Raw genomic sequence first — 17,431 nt, forward strand, 5'->3', positions numbered from 1 at the left:
CATTTTAAGGATGAAGAAAGAGAGACCGGAGGAAAAGCACTGGGAGAAAACACCGAAGACAGAAGCCAGACTTCTTGTTCCTGTTCTATGTCTCACCAGCGCTCAGAGTTTGCTGATCCGATTCCATGACTTCTTAGGGCCATATTTCTCCTCATCTATCAAATGGGAAGAATAACATACATCCTATTTGCTTTGTAAGATCCTTGTGGTGTCAAATGGGACAATGGGTGGGGAAGAACTTTCAAAACCACAAAGTACTGTCCACATTCAGGGAATCATTATGACTACGTCATTTCCAACCCGTGAAGGCAGCTGCTGCAGGTAAAACTGCAAATTCTGCCTTTGCCAAGTGTCGCATGACAAGGGCCACAGTGCTGCTGTCCAACATGCACTGCAGAAGAGAGATTGTGTCCTGAAAATCATTTAAACAGAAGGAAAGGTAACATAATTAAAACAAAGCAAACCCCTCAGAAATAGTGTTGTAGGGTTGAGACAGGGCCCAGCAGAGAAACCTTTGGGATACTTGCATTGCTCTTGAGAACTATTACAAAGCTTGAAAATGAGAGCCAGGTGGAGGAAAAGGGAGTAGGGCCACAAAAGATGAGCAGAGAATGAAAAGAAACACAAGCTCACAAGTTTTGGGAAAGTGAGCATAACAATACAGAAAAGTGTTTTTAAATCCACTCAAAAATGACCAGAGAGTCTAAGATATGACTGGATGTTTGCAGAACACAACAGCTGCTGCATTCCACAGTCTACAAGGGAAATAATGGAAACTTGCTTTTCTCTTTTCCAACAAGACATAACAGAGGCAGAGCTGATGTAATTAATGAAAAAAAGATGGCTATTTGAAACAGTGAAGGCGCTGAACAACAGAATGGAATGGAAATGGGGCCCACATTTAGGGACAATTCATTATTTATCTGCTGTTCTTTTTTATGCTCACCGCGTCCTGCTGATATTCCTCTCTCCCAGGGAGACTACCAAACCAGGTTGGTTAGCGATACAAGCATGAGCAGTTAGACGCTATGATATAAACTGCGGGTAGATGGAGTTATTCCTTGAATATCAATTAGCAGAGTCCATCCAGCTTGAAGACTCTTACAATTGTATACTTCAATTTAATGGATCTGTTTTCAAATTCCCTTTAATGGCCCTTCTGTGTCCATAATATCTACTTTTCCAGACATCCTTAGTAGAAACCATTATGGACAATGTATGTAAAATCCCCTAAGGAGAGCATATGGAGGAGAGACTGTGGATTGCCAAATTTAGCAGCTCTGGAGAGAGTGTTTTTGAATTAAACTTGAGTCTATGGGGATTACAGTTCATTTATGACTGGCAAAACATATCTTCCAAATTCTGAAAGATAAATCCCACTGATATACATGTGGATTTCACAAGTGTTTCTCAAAAACCAGAAGACAAAAAAAAAAAAAAAATCTTTCCACAAAATGCAGAATTTCTATAATAGTTTGGAATTATGATAAGTCGCATGTTATTTTAGCCGTATTCTTACTGTCAAATAGGGGATTCTGTAAGTGCTATACGAACTCTGACCTGAGGAAACTTGGTTCAGAAGTTGCATACCTGAGATGTTAGGGTAAAATGACCGTTTTGAAAAACTTAAAGGACTGACAAGGCAGTGACAACCGTCTTTGGTGTTTTAAAGATACGTAAAAAAATTTCAAAAGTTTGGGGAGGGGGCAACCAGAGTATTGTCAACTTTTTCTTTTGCCAAATAAGATCAGTTTTAATTTTATTTTTACTTATTTTATTCCATTATTATCTTTTTCATAAAAAAGATAATTGATAGCACAAACACAAAGTTTAAAGTGCAGTTCTTTAAATTTAATGTACTGAGCTTCATGAAAAATCATCTTGGTTTATCTTAGTGTTCTGATTTCATGGTGGACCAGGGGAAATACTGTGGCAAACCAGAGCTGGTCTGAGGACCCACAGCTGAAAACCACTAGCCTGATTCACTTCATAAACACAAGCTAGTTCTCTATCCTAAGCAACCATTAAAATCTAATTCAAAAACTTCCAACATCCAGCAAACTCCTGTAATTTAGGACAAAGTGATTAAATCTTCTAGTGAATGTTACATTTATTGGAGAATGGTGTTTTATTCTGTACCCATTCAATAAATTTCTTGAAAAACAATTTCTTTCTTTTTTTAATTTACATTTTCAAGGACCTGATATAGTTAGGATTTTACCCATTTTCTAATAGTTAAAACTATTGTCTTATCTTGAAATGCTAGTAAACTTCTAACTTACATGCACAAAATACTCTTAATTCTAGCTTTCCGTTTTTCATCCTGAATAAGACAGCTTTTTTAATACTCTTTTTTATAGGTTAAATCAAACCATGAACTCCATGAAACTACTAAGATTGCTTGTTTTTTGGCATTGTCTTGTGTTTGTGTTAGATGTCTAATATTAAATGGTCCTATGAGTGAAGAATTAAGAAGCCTTATTATTCAGAGTTTTTTTTTTTTTTTTGGCTGTGTTAGGTCTTTGTTCCTGTGCGCAGGCTTTCTCTAGTTGCGGCGAGCGGGGGCTACTCTTCCTCATGGTGCATGGGCTTCTCACTGTGGTGGTTTCTCTTGTTGCAGAGTACAGGCTCTAGGCGCGCGGGCTTCAGTAGTTGCGGCACATGGGCTCAGTAGTTGTGGCTCGTGGGCTTAGTTGTTCTGCAGCATGTGGGATCTTCCTGGACCAGCGCTTGAACCCGTGTCCTCTGCATTGGCAGGCGGATTCTTAACCACTGTGCACCAGGGAAGTCCCTATTCAGAGATTTTTGATGTTGCAACATTTCTAAATGGAATTTCGCCTATTTTAAAAATAAGTGTATTAATTCTGGTGGAGCACAATTCTTACCGTGTACTTAATTTTGAAAACCTTGATTTAGGATACTTATATTCAAGAACACTGAGTTCTTTTTCCCACCTGTTTGAAAATTAATGTTAGCACCCTGATACTTTTAGGAGAAAAAAACTAACTAAATCTTTCCTCTGGCAAGATCTGTGAGCAATCTTCCTGAGTATTAAATTATTAAAGGCCAAGGAAGGAGAGTGTAGTTTTTTCCTCCTTACCCTGTCACTCTAAAAGCCAACATATGCTTAAATTCCATCTACACAAACTAAGCCTAAAATCCCAAGCCAGGTAATCCACACACGGAAAATATTTTTTTCCCATAGGAAATTAATCTGAATCCTGGAAAGTAGGACTAGGGAGGGGAAATGCTGATGAAGAGACTTTCACCTTTTTACTGGTATCAGTTCATGAATGTTTGCATTTTTTTCCAACAAGCTTGTCTTCCTTTTGTAATAAGTAAAACTATCAAGAATTGTTTTTGAAATCTGAAATATGTGTTTTCCTGACTCTATAGCAACTATGCTTTCATTCTCAGAAATAAGTAAAACACAGGTGGGAGGCGAGGGTCAAAACCCAACACATTTCTTGAACTGAAGAAATTATTGAATATAGAATTTGCAACTGCATTAAAGCTAGCAGAGATCTGTTATTTTTCTTAAATATTTACTTTTCAATTCATGCTAGTAATTTTCCCTAGGCCTCACAAAAGCAGCTGCTGTTTGCTGAGATTGTCAGTGACTTTGGCTACGTTATCTGAGAACCAGTAGAGGTCGCCATGTACCATGTTCTAGCATTTTAGGGGGAGGAAAAAAAACTCCTGAAAGTCTGATTGGTTAGTAAAACCTGCACAAAGGGTCAGAAGTTTTCAGCATGAAGCTTTCCTCTTGGAAGCTTTGCATAATTGAATCAATATTCAAGTCAGAGAAAAAAAAGTATAAATACAAATAATGGATACAAGATGCTGGTGTTATAGAACTTCAAAAAACAGAATTTCTTAGAAATTACATTAAAAACTCTTCTAGTTGACTTAGTTAATACAGATCCTTCTTTATGTCAAAATATTGGGACAAAAACCTCAAAAAGTTATCAGTCCCAACATGGTAAAATCTGTATATTTGTAAATGGCTTTGTGGTCTCTTTCTACCACTATGTTTGGAATGCTTAAAAATCTCAAATGTTTGTTTTTGCCCCAAAATATCCTGTGACTTTCATTCTGTATGTTAGATTTTTTTTTTTAATGTATTAGTTTTCTCAACTAACAATATAAGTTACCCTGTCACAGAGTTAGTATAACTAGTGGCTATCACAGTTTACAAAGAATATTGAAGCTTGATATGTAATTACTGCTGCTGGGCTTCCCAAAGATAGTTTAAAGTTTAATTTATTTTCTTTAAGGCATGATTGATTTGTGAAGAAAAGACATTATAGGTTGGAGGTAGAATGTATAGATATCTTGAAATAATTAAAAAATCAGCCCTTGGGAATTCCCTGGCAGTCCCGCGGTTAGGACTCGCGCTTTCACTGCTGGGGCCCAGGTTTGATCCCTGGTCGGGGAACTAAGATCCCACAAGCCATGCAGCACGGCCAAAAAAAAAAAAAAAAAAAAAAAAATCAAACCAGCCTTTCAGAAGAGAGAATAAGGGAATGAGTTTAAGCCTGGTAATTCTAGAATAGACAAATGGGTAGATATATAGGGATATGCAACTGAAACTAGGGAAATTTTTTCCTATAAACAGAATTTTCTCACAGAGAAATGATTGCTTCAGAAGTTAGTAAGCTTACCATTGCTGGAAACTTTCAAACAGATTAGATACTCACTTGGTGAGAAATATGTTAGTGATTTAATTTCTCAGGCTTGGGTGAAAAGCTGTAATAAACTTCTAAGAAAAAACAATTTTAATTCTTTAAAATTTTTTTTAAATTGGTGATAGTGTTATATTAAAATTGAGTGATATTAGAATAATGCTAGCCGATGTGACAAATAAGTCTAAAAATGTTAGTGGCTTAACACAACCATTTCTTTCAAACTCAGGTACTGGTCCAATGCCGTTTATTGATGGTTGAAAGTTGACTTTCCTCTATATGGAGATTCAGGGACTCAGCTTCTGTCCATCTTGTGGCTCATCATCTCCTAGGGCCTTGAAGTACTTTGCCTCCAACCAGGGGAAGGGGAAAGAAAGAACAGGGAATGTACACCTACTTCCTAACTATCTTATTGGGGAAATGACACAATTACTCCTGCTCATATTCCATTGGCAAGAGTGAGTCATACAATTCCATATAGATTTAGGGAGAAAGGGACTTTTCCACCATCCATCCCTTTCACCACTAAACATTTGTGAATGCCTTTCTTCTTACACATGAAACAAAATCATTACCCCTTCAAGGAAGTCAACTCAGAGTTACACTCAGTAATTTCATCCAACTCAAAGTTCAGAAAATTTCAATGATGTATAATCCTCTGCATCAGGTATGGATGTAACTCTTCATCATCCAGTATCTATGTTTGTTTCCTAAAGTAGATTGCATCATTGGCCCAAATCATGACCACTCCTTGCATCTGCATCGTTTGCCATATAACTTTACAGTGTCCACTCACTGTGTGTGAAAGGTTGCACCCACACTTTGACTCTGAGCTCAGTCACATGACTTGCTTTGACCAGTGGGAAGGTAGCAGACAAGTTGTAAGCAGAAGCTTGCCCTCTACTACTAACATGAGAACATGCTCAAGGTTAATCTACACAAGGATGAGGACACATGAAGCAGAGCCAATTGCCCCAGCCAAGCCGTCCTAGGTTAGTTGACAACTAGCCAAGCTTCAGATATATGAGTGAGCTAAGCCAAGACAGAGCCACCTGGCTAAACCTCAGCTGATCCTAGACAGGTGAGCAATAAAGATTTAAAGCTGTAGTTCACTTAGGGTTTTGTAATGGTTTATTGTGCAGCCTTATTGTGGTAATAGATAACTGATACCTTTCCCACACTAGACTTTCAGCACTTAGTGAACAGAAACTTTATTGTTTTGTTTTCCTGTTTGTAGTGTGGATAATATCTGTTACAGTGCTATTCCAAATTGGAATTCAAATTTTTGTTGAGCTCAGTTTCATATGTCACAAGATTTAGCTAGAGAATATGCTTGAAATAATGTCAAACATAAGCATAAATCACTTTTTATATAGTTCTAGCACTTTTAACTTTTCAAATCACTTTCAGATCTCCTTTCATATGATTTTCATAGCAATGCTGATGTAAGGTAAAACAGATATTAATTCTACATTACTATCAAATCTCTGTGACTGAGTGACTTGCTCCAATGACTCTGGGTTAATGACAGAACACACTGGAATCAATATCTCCTGGCTCCTAAAATCTGCTCCCACTGCTGAATAGGCCTCATTAGAGAATTAAGGACACAAATAATTTTTCCATTGCTATTCTATGATAGCTATAGTTGTGACATTTTTGCTTCATCAGTAGATAGTTTCAAGGGTAAGCTTTCTTCCTTCAGAATGATCCCAGCTTATGCATGTTCTCTCTAACAGAATGCTAATGCCAGTATTTTCTATACGAATTAGAGGAGCTGAAGAGCTAACTGATTGGTAAACAAGAATTGGATGCAAATAAATTTGGGCCTATAACAGAGTTTTTCAACCTCAGCACTATAGACATTGTGGGTTAGACAATTCCTTGTTGGGGGAGGAGGGGTACCCTGTTCCTTGTGGAATATGTAGCAGAATCCCTGCCCTGTGCCTAGTGTATGCCAGTAGCATTCCCCAAGTTATGACAAATAAAAATGTCCAGATATTGCCAAATATCCCCCCCACCATTGAGAAACATGGGTCCACAGATTAAATGCAACCAGGATTTTACAAGAGTGTCAGATTCCTTGGACATGAGAGCTGACATCTAAGGGATGAGTTTGTGCAACCTTTTCATTTTATAAGAGAAGAAACTACACCCAAGGGTTATGATGCAAGGCCATAAGCCTGATTAATGCCATGTCTTTTGACACAATTCAATCATTTCATATGCTGTATATCTGCTCCCCTTTTCTCTGCAAGTGCAGTCTCAGAATTTCGAATAGCCCATTCAACTTCTCATTCCTATTCTGGGTCCAGGTGATGATTTATTAGCCTTCCTTTGGGTTTCCATAGGAGCTTGATCCTACCCAGATAAGGTCACAGGTATATTCTCAACTGACTTCTCTTTTCTACCTCTTTAATTCACTCACACACTTGACCATATTTGCCATTCTTCCCCAGACCAGACCCAAGTAATAGTCTTTTTTTTTTTTTTTTTTTTTTTTTGTCTCTTCTTTTCAATCTGTATTTTTAGGTCCAGCTCTCCAGCTGTTCCTAAGATGCTAACTTCTTTGACTGTCCCTAGATATTATCTTCTTTTTATCCTTTTCCTCTTTCAGGCCTTCTTTGAAAACAACATTTACCATTCTGCAATTGTAGACCCTGGGGTCCCAACTGTCTCAAGGAAAGACCTCCTACAGCCAAGAACACCTTTTCGACACAAGATCTGCATATCTCCTTTTCATTCCCATCACCCTCCCAAATCCCCAATCAGATATTCATGAGGCATATTTTCACCTTAAAAGACAAATTATCAATTTGTCCTTGGACTTCTCCATTGTTCTCTTTTTGAAATGCTTGTATGTACTATTTCAGCACACTAACTTTTCCCCTCATTCCCCACTTGGAGTAGCTCCTTTGTCTCATCATTGCTTTGGGGCACAGGGTGTATTTTGTATCCCAGTCCCTTCTTTTAAACATGTAAATGAGCAAAACAAAATAGCTCTGTATCAATTGTGGATTAACAAATTCAGTCCTTTGGGAATGCTGCTCTAAGAATTGTGTGGAAAACAATTATTTGATAAGGGTGTGAACTACAATAAAAAGTCCATAATTAAAAACTTGGTATCATAGTATTCAAAGAGAAAAATGTCATCTATTTGTATTCAGGAAATTGACTCCTTTCATTCTGGCTTATCCAGAATATAATCTGGTTTCCAATGATTATGTATTAACCAGTTATAAAAATTTGCTACCATGTGGAGTAAAGAGGAAAAAATAGCATGTCACGGAGCACTCAGGTAAAAGGCAGTTGGAAACTATAAACTCCTATCACTTCCTTTAAGAGGGGTTATTCATTTTCTTTTAAGATTATCTTGATTTATTTAAGAAAAAGATGAAGGTAGGGAAAGATTTGGGAAAGGAAGAGACTCAAAGATCTCTGTAGAGATTTTAGCTGTGGCAAATAAAAACAGAAAAGATTTATGAGTGAGGATGCAAGGTGCTGAGCAACTTCTGCTCCAGAAGGAACCTAAAAAAAGAAGCTGAGTCCAAGATCTATAAAAATAAGACGGAAGTATATGGGTATATATAGTTCTGAATGTCCCATTAGCATGCAATAGATATTAATAAATATCACCTGGAAAATTTAAAGTTTTAATTCTCAGCTCTGATTTCAAGTTTCATATGGTTTTTTTGATTTCAGGAAAAGTAATTTCCAAGCTTGAGGAGATTCTTTTGGCTTGTTGTCTGGATTAGAAAGGAACCGTTTTTATATTTATTCATATAAGCAAATAATTTTTAATGAAAACATCTTTTTAAAAATGTACTCACAGCTATATGTTTTTAAGATACCTACTAATGAGAATTTTATTTTAAGTAAACGTTGTGCCTGGGTCTAAGAAACCACAAAGTGTAGAGGAAAGTTGACAGTGATCAAGTAAATTTAGACTGTGGTTATGTGTTTGTACATGAAAGTTGGCTTTGTAAAATTTAGTTGGTTTGCCTGTATTCCTCTTAATGCTTCATGAAAACATGATGGTCAAATAGTATAATTTACTTCTCATTTTTTATTTATTTATGAGTATTGGCAAGAGAAAACATGGACTAGCCAGATCAGGCCTCTGATTCTTCCCTCTCAGTAGCTGCTAGACAGCAGGAGGCAAATCAGTTACCCATGGCCACAATATTGCCGTATAAATAACAAACACGACGCTTCAGAGAAACATACAGCAATAAACATTGATTTCTTTTGTTATGAGTACAGGACTTGGCTGGTGTACTGCAGATCTCAGCTGGGCTCAGCCAATCTGAATTGGTCTTGCTTCTGCTTCTTCAGCCAACTGGAAGGCCAGCTAGGAGCTGGTTCTTCTCGGATGGCCCCAGCAGGAGCCACTCTGCTCACCTCCAAGGTTTTCTCACTTCCCTTTAGCAGGCTAAAGGGACTTACTCTCATTGTGGTGGCAGGAATCCAAGAAAGCAAGCAGAAGTGTACAAGGCCCCTTGAGACCTAGGCTCAGAACTGGAATTACTTGGCTTATGACAACATACTTATGACCAAAGCAAGCCACAAGTCTATAGCCTGGAGCCAAGGCTGGGAGACAGACTCCAGGTCTTCATGGAAGGAACTGGAAAGTCATATCTCCAAAAGGGTGGGCAGAGAGACTGGTAGAAATTGAGACAGTTTTTGCAATGAATCCACTACACAGGACAGCAACCCTGGTAGAAATGGAAACTGGGGAGGCAGGGTGTATCTTAAGGCTATATTTTCTTAGCAAGCACCCTGCTTTTATGTAGATTATACATTTATTAAGGGAGGTGTGATGCCATCTCCTTTGTGGCACACACTCACTACTGACACTATTTTATATTTTAAAGCACCATGGAAAAATCAGACAAAGCAGTTCAAGTTTTGGTATATTTTAGTAATTCAGAACTTCATTTATCTAAGCCAATTTCTCCACTACCACTAACCTAATATTGTGAGTCTTTAATTTGTTCTGTGTACATAAAAGTTAGGGCTTTTTTTTTTTCTTTAATCTTTCCATGGAGAGTGTGATTATTGTCTCTCTTATTTGTGTGTATGTACTTCCACTATTACTAATTCCCCTTGGTGATAAAATCTCTTTTTCTTTTTTTCCCTTCCCTTAAGCATACATTCCTCCTCCTTACAATAGCAGCACTTTGATTTTTCTATGGGGAATTACCCCTCTTCCTTTTCGTGAAGACTGCTTATGGCTGTCAAGATATAGGGACATAACTCAAACTAAACCAATGGCCCCTCTGCCCAGGGAATTTTAATACTTGGTTCCTTGGCGTCTTCTTTAATTCTATGAATTACTTCATAGCTTTCCAAGAAATTTCCTTTTGCAGGTTATCCAGATGTGTTTTCTGTTCCTTACAATCAGAGGACACTGAAAAATACATCTCTTAAATTTTACTACATATGTACTTTCCCTTATCTGTAAAAATTTACAGTATATTGTTATCACTCCAAGTTCTTATCTATGGAGTATAACTTAGGTATTTTTACCTTTAAAGAAAAGGCAGAAAGGTATTGACTATTTGGATGGATGAGCAGCCATAGGAGGTGTTGGAATGGGGATCATGGTGGAACATATAGTGTCTGTTTATATTTATTGACAATAAAATGAAACTAGAGATAGTAGAAAGGGTGTGATCTTTGAAGCTAGACAGATCAGGGTTCTAATTATAGGTTAGCTACATACTAGATTACAGTCTTGGGTAAGGTAAAACATTTAGTTTCTTAACTATCAAAATGTGACATAAGATTTTATCATAGTAATCCTAGTGAGAATTAGAAATAATATATAAAGTGTTTGCCACATTGTAGCATATACATTAAGCATATACATAGTGCAGAATTAACTTTACCCAAAGAGCAGTCTGTCCTTGTCCCTGATCCTGGGAAGTAAACTCTAAACCCATGGAATTTCCCATGTAATAAGGGCAACTTTGTTATTCATGGTGGGTCTCTCAGACCACACCTGGTATTTTATGGTAATGAGGTGACTCCATCACCCTGGATACTTTATGTTAGCAAGATGACTTGAGATGGAATCTGGGCACACTCAAACACCAACCATCTGAAGAAAGGATTGAGACTTTGAGCCATGGGTTATCAGCCCAAACTCTGGGGAGTGGAAAGGAGTAGACACTGAGTACAACCACATGGGCAGTACTTCAATCATACCTACCTAATAAGGTGTCAGTAAAAACTCTGGAAACTGAGGCTCAGATGAGCTTCCTGGGTTGGCAATACTTCATGTAAAGATTACCACATCTCGATGCTGGGAAGGGTAAGATGTCCCTGAGGACACAAAAGCTTCACATTTGGAGCCCACCCAATCCCAGATTCAGCTCTGTGCATCTCTTCCTTTGGCTGGTTTTGATTTGTATCCTTTGGCTATAATAAAACTATAATCACAGGTATACCTTTTTCCTGAATTCTGTGAGTCATTCTAGTGAATTATTGAAACTGATGATAGTTTTGGGAAATCCCCAAACTTGCAGTTGGTGTCAAGTCTTGAACTGAATTGTCAGTCTGGAAGATTGTGGCCTTAACCTTGAGTCTGACTAATTCTGAATAGCGTACTGTATTCAACCAAGTGAAATGAATATTACCTCCTTGAAACTGAGAAAGAAAATTTGGTTTTTCTTCTAGGCATCTGGGAATGGTAACTGGAAATTAGTTGCATTTAAAACATACAAATACAAGTATTACTCTTGTAATTTAGTGCATGTATTATATGTTATCATTGTTTTATTTTGGCAAATGTTAAAAAAAAAAAAAAAAAAGCCAGGCTTTCCAGGCAGGGTGGGCCAGGAACGACCCTCAACCTCGGCTCTGAATTAATTCCCCCCGCCTGGGAGGTAGCACGGGAACCCTCCACGTGATTGTGGCTTTTCTTGGGAGGCTGTCAGCCCCACCCACCAGCTCTCAGCTCCTGCGCTGTTGGCCGTGCAGCTTCCAGGTGTCTGCTCCTCTGGTGAGACGGGGCCGGGAGATTCCTCAGCTCCTTGCCTGGGTGGGCAAGTCAGGCTCTAGGGCTAGCAGAAATCCTCGTTTGAGGGGTCCACCAAGTTCCCCGGTCAGAGTGCTGTCGCTGAGCAGAGCGGCTGCTTGGGACTACTGCTTGGGCACTGCGGAAAACCTTGTTGGAATGTGACATGTTATCACTTTGGGACCATTGGCCAGCTGCTCCTGACTTGGCCACCTGAAGGCTCAGACTGTCCCAGTCTCTGAACTGAAGAGAACCAACGTGATTAGCATATTTCTCACCACCGTGAATGCAAGGTGATTCAATGAAGAGTATCAGGAGGGCGTCTATAAATCCCAGACAGGCATGTGCAAGTTCTGAGGAATGGTGGAATAACCCAATGTATCTGGGTGACCTTTGGAGACAGCTGAGACATAGCTACAACAGAGCAGTGGCTGACACCTAACTCAGCCCATCTTCTCCAGCCGTGTGGCTGACAGGGTCTTGGTGCTCTGGCCAGCTGTCAAGCCTGAGCCTCTGAGCTGGGAGAGCCGAATTCAGGACATTGGTGCACCAGAGACCTCCTGGCTCCACATGTTATCAATCGGCAAGAACTCTCCCAGAGATCTCTGTCTCAATGCTAAGACCCAGCTCCACTCAATGACCAGCAAGCTCCAGCGCGGGACACCCCATGCCAAACAACTAGCAAGACAGGAACACAACCCCACCCATTAGCAGAGAGGCTGCCTAAAATCATAATAAGTTCACAGACACCCAAATCACACCACTGGGTGCAGTCCTGCCCACCAGAAAGACAAGATCCAGCCTCATCCATCAGAACACAGGCACCAGTCCCCTCCACCAGGAATCCTACACAACCCACTGAACGAACCTTACCCACTGGGGGCAGACACCAAAAACAACAGGAACTACGAACGTACAGCCTGCGAAAAGGAGACCCCAAATACAGTAAGTTAAAAAAAATGAGAAGACAGAGAAATACGCAGCAGATGAAGGAGCAAGGTAAAAACCCACCAGACCAAACAAATGAAGAGGAAATAGGTAGTCTACCTGAAAAAGAATTCAGAGTAATGATAGTAAAGGTGATCCAAAATCTTGGAAATAGAACGGAGAAAATACAAGAAACGTTTAACAAGGACCTAGAAGAACTAAAGAGCAAACAAACAATGATGAACAACACAATAAATGAAATTAAAAATTCTCTAGAAGGAATCAATAGCAGAATAACTGAGGCAGAGGAACGGATCAGTGACCTGAAAGATAAAATACTGGAAATAGCTACTGCAGAGCAGAATAAAGAGAAAAGAATGAAAAGAATTGAGGACAGTCTCAGAGACCTCTGGGACAACATTAAGCACACCAACATTTGAATTATAGGGGTCCTAGAAGAAGAAAAGAAAGAGAAAGGGACTGAGAAAATATTTGAAGAGATTATAGTTGAAAACTTCCCTAATATGGGAAAGGAAATAGTCAAGTCCAGGAAGCACAGAGACTCCCATACAGGATAAATCCAAGGAGAAACACACCAAGAGACACATATTAATCAAACTATCAAAAATTAAATACAAAGAAAAAATATTAAAAGCAGCAAGGGAAAAGCAACAAATAACATACAAGAGAATCCCCATAAGGTTAACAGCTGATCTTTCAGCAGAAACTCTGCAAGCCAGAAGGGTGTGGCAGGACATATTTAAAGTGATGAAAGGGAAAAACCTACAACCAACATTACTCTACCCAGCAAGGATCTCATTCAGATTCAGTGGAGAAATTAAAACCTTTACAGACAAGCAAAAGCTAAGAGAATTCAGCACCACCAAACCAGCTTTATAACAAATGCTGAAGTAACTTCTCTAGGCAGGAAACACAAGAGGAGGAAAAGACCTACAAAAACAAACCCAAAACAGTTAAGAAGATGGTAATAGGAACATACGTATCCTTAAATGTAAATATATTAAATGCTCCAACCAAAAGACATAGACTGGCTGAATGGATACAAAAACAAGAACTGTATATATACTGTCCACAAGAGACCCACTTCAGACCTAGGGACACATACAGACTGAAAGTGAGGGGATGGAAAAAGATATTCCATGCAAATGGAAATCAGAAGAAAGCTGGAGTAGCAGTTTTCATATCAGACGAAATAGACTTTAAAATAAAGATTGTTACCAGAGACAAAGAAGGACACTACATAATGATCAAGCGATCAATCCAAGAAGAAGATATAACAACCGTAAATATCTATGCACTCAACATAGGAGCACCTCAATGCATAAGGCAAATGCTAGCAGCCATAAAAGGGGAAATCGACAGTAACACAATCATAGTGGGGTACTTTAACACCCCACTTTGACCAATGGACAGGTCATCCAAAATGAAAATAAATAGGGAAACACAAGCTTTAAATGACACATTAAACAAGATGGACTTAATTGATATTTATAGGACATTCCATCCACAAACAACAGAATATACTTTCTTCTCAAGTGCTCATGGAACATTCTCCAGAACAGATCATATCTTGGATCAAAAATCAAGCCTTGGTAAATTTAAGAAAACTGAAATCGTATCAAGTATCTTTTCCAACCACAATGCTGTAACACTAGATATCAATTACAGAAAAAAACTGTAAAAAATACAAACATATGGAGGCTAAACAATACACTACTAAATAACCAAGAGATCACTGAAGAAATCAAAGAGGAAATCAAAAAATACCTAGAAACAAATGACAATGAAAACACGAGGACCCAAAACCTATGGGATGCAGCAAAAGCAGTTCTAAGAGGGAAGTTTATAGCAATACAATTCTACCTCAGGAAACAAGAAACATCTTAAATAAACAACCTAACCTTACACCTAAAGCAATTAGAGAATGAAGAAGAAAAAAACCCAAAGTTAGCAGATGGAAGGAAATCGTAAAGACCAGATCAGAAATAAATGAAAAAGAAATGAAGGAAATGATAGCCAGGATCAATAAAACTAAAAGCTGGTTCTTTGAGAAGGTAAACAAAATTGATAAACCATTAGCCAGACTCATCAAGAAAAAAGGGGGAAGACTCAAATCAATCAAATTAGAAATGAAAAAGGAGAAGTAACAACTGACACTGCAGAAATACAAAGGATCCTGAGAGACTACTACAAGCAACTATATGCCAATAAAATAGACAACCTGGAAGAAATGGACAAATTCTTAGAAAAGCACAACCTTCTGAGATTGAAACAGGAAGAAATAGAAAATATAAACAGACCAATCACAAGCACTGAAATTGAAACTGTGATTAAAAGTCTTCCAACAAACAAAAGCCCAGGACCAGATGGCTTCACAGGCGAATTCTATCAAACATTTAGAGAAGAGCTAACACCTGTCCTTCTCAAACTCTTCCAAAATATAGCAGAGGGAGGAACACTCCCAAACTCATTCTACGAGGCCACCATCACCCTGATACCAAACCAGACAAAGATACTACAAAAGAAGAAAATGACAGACCAATATCACTGATGAATATAGATGCAAAAATCCTCAACAAAATACTAGCAAACAGAATCCAACAGCACATTAAAAGGATCATACACCCTGTTCAAGTGGGGTTTATCCCAGGAATGCAAGGATTCTTCAATATACACAAATCAATCAATGTGATACACCATATTAACAAATTGAAGAATAAAAAACATATGATCATCTCAAGAGCTGCAGAAAAAGCTTTTGACAAAATTCAACACCGATTTATGATAAAAACCCTCCAGAAAGTAGGCATAGAGGGAAGCTACCTCAACATAATAAAGGCCATATATGACAAACCCACAGCCAACATCATTCTCAATGGTGAAAAACTGAAACCATTTCCTCTAAAATCAAGAACAAGACAAGGATGCCCACTCTCACCACGATTATTCAAAATAGTTTTGGAAGTTTTAGCCACAACAATCAGAGAAGAAAAAGAAATAAAAGGAATCCAATTCTTAAAAGAAGAAGTAAAGCTGTCACTGTTTGCAGATGACATGATACTATACATAGAGAATCCTGAAGATGCTAGCAGAAAACTACTAGAGCTAATCAATGAATTTGGTAAAGTAGGATACAAAATTAATGCACAGATATCTCTTGCATTCCTATACATTAATGATGAAAAATCTGCAAGAGAAATTAATGAAACATTCCTATTTACCATGGCAACAAAAAGAATAAAATACCTAGGAATAAACCTACCTAAGGAGACAAAAGACCTGTATGCAGAAAACTATAAGACACTGATGAAAGAAATTAAAGATGATACAAACAGATGGAGAGATATACCATCTTCTTAGATTGGAAGAATCAACATTGTGAAAATGACAATACTACCCAAAACAATCTGCAGATTCAATGCAATCCCTATCAAACTACCAATGGCATTTTTCACAGAACTAGAACAAATAATTCCACAATTTGTATGGAAACACAAAAGACCCCAGATAGTCAGAGCAATCTTGAGAAAGAAAAACGGAGCTGGAGGAATCCGGCTCCCTGACTTTGGACTATACTACAAAGCTTGGGCAAAGTTGTTGTATAATAATTCAAAATTAGAGGACATCAAGATGAAGATTTTAAAGGAGTCTTTTTTTTTTTTTTTTTTTTTAGAATGGGGTAAGGCTTTATTTATTTTTAAAATATTTATCTATTTATTTATTTATTTGGTTGCACCAAGTCTTAGTTGCAGCAGGCAGGCTCCTTAGTTTTGGCATGCGAACTCTCAGTTGTGGCATGCATGTGGGATCTAGTTCCCTGACCAGGGATCGAAGCCAGGCCCCCTGCACTGGGAGCATGGAGTCATCCACTGCGCCACCAGGGAAGTCCCTTAAAGGAGTCTTAATAGTAAAATTTTCTGATAAGTGAGTTGTTTGCTCAGATGAGTCATCTATTGTTCTGATAGAAGAACTGCTGGCCAGAGTAAGCAAACTCTTTGCCCAGAAAACTAATTTGCAAGAATTTCCTAAAGAAAAAGTGAAATTATACATTAGTGTACATTCTTATCTTCCTGGACAAGAATTACCTGAAATAAATAGTTAAGTCATATTGACAGAGTTGGTCTCAATTTTCAAAAATGAGGAAATTTAGTAATTTTCCAAGGACTACACCCAGAACTCAGTAGGTCCAAAGTCTCAGTTTATTCCACAGTGCTAGGTTTTCCCTCGAAATATCTTTATATATCCCTGAAAATAAGACTGCATGTAGCCACATAACTTCACCACCAAGACTAAGAACTATTAAAAATGATTGAAGAAGGCAATTTAGGTGATACAAACAAGCTTTATTTAATACTTCATGAAGTGGACAGTCTCCATGTGGAGAGCAGTAAGGCAGGGGAGAAAGTAGCAAGCATTTAAAGAGGAAAGAATAAGGGACAAGGAAGAGAAAACTAGAAAATGAATAAGGAACAAGGAAATAAGTAAAAAGCCCAGAGTTGGTTTGGCATTTGAGGAATGGCTTGTTACTGAACCAAACTCGGGTCCCCTTGCCTGCACAGAGCAAAGCCAATCTACTGACACCAGATTGTGGTGAAAGAAAGTACAGTGTTTATTGCAGGGCACCAAACAAGGAGAATGGGCAGCTCATGCTCAAAAGACCTGAACTCCCTGATGGCTTTCAGGCAAGTGTCTTTTAAAAAAGTGTTAGGGGAGAAGGTCATAGGATGTATGATCAGCTTGTGTACCTTCTTCTGATTGGCTGGTGGTGAGGTAACAG

The 17,431-nt window shown here is 38.3% G+C and overlaps 1 protein-coding gene across 2 annotated transcripts in view; it reads left to right on the forward strand.

The window, feature by feature from the left end:
• Positions 1–17,431, forward strand: part of METTL25 (methyltransferase like 25) — a gene marked incomplete at its 5' end in the record, with an annotated part of 303,322 nt that overhangs the window by 148,562 nt on the left and 137,329 nt on the right. The window contains one exon of one of the 2 annotated variants that reach the window (XM_082350758.1): positions 10–10,529. The exons of the other annotated variant lie outside the window; for it this stretch is intronic. Of the gene's footprint in view, positions 1–9; positions 10,530–17,431 lie in introns of those variants that run through there. 2 annotated transcript variants of the gene reach the window in all.

Source organism: Balaenoptera borealis (assembly GCF_965194805.1).
Source record: "Balaenoptera borealis genome assembly, chromosome: 13".
Taxonomy (NCBI): Eukaryota; Metazoa; Chordata; class Mammalia; order Artiodactyla; family Balaenopteridae; genus Balaenoptera; species Balaenoptera borealis.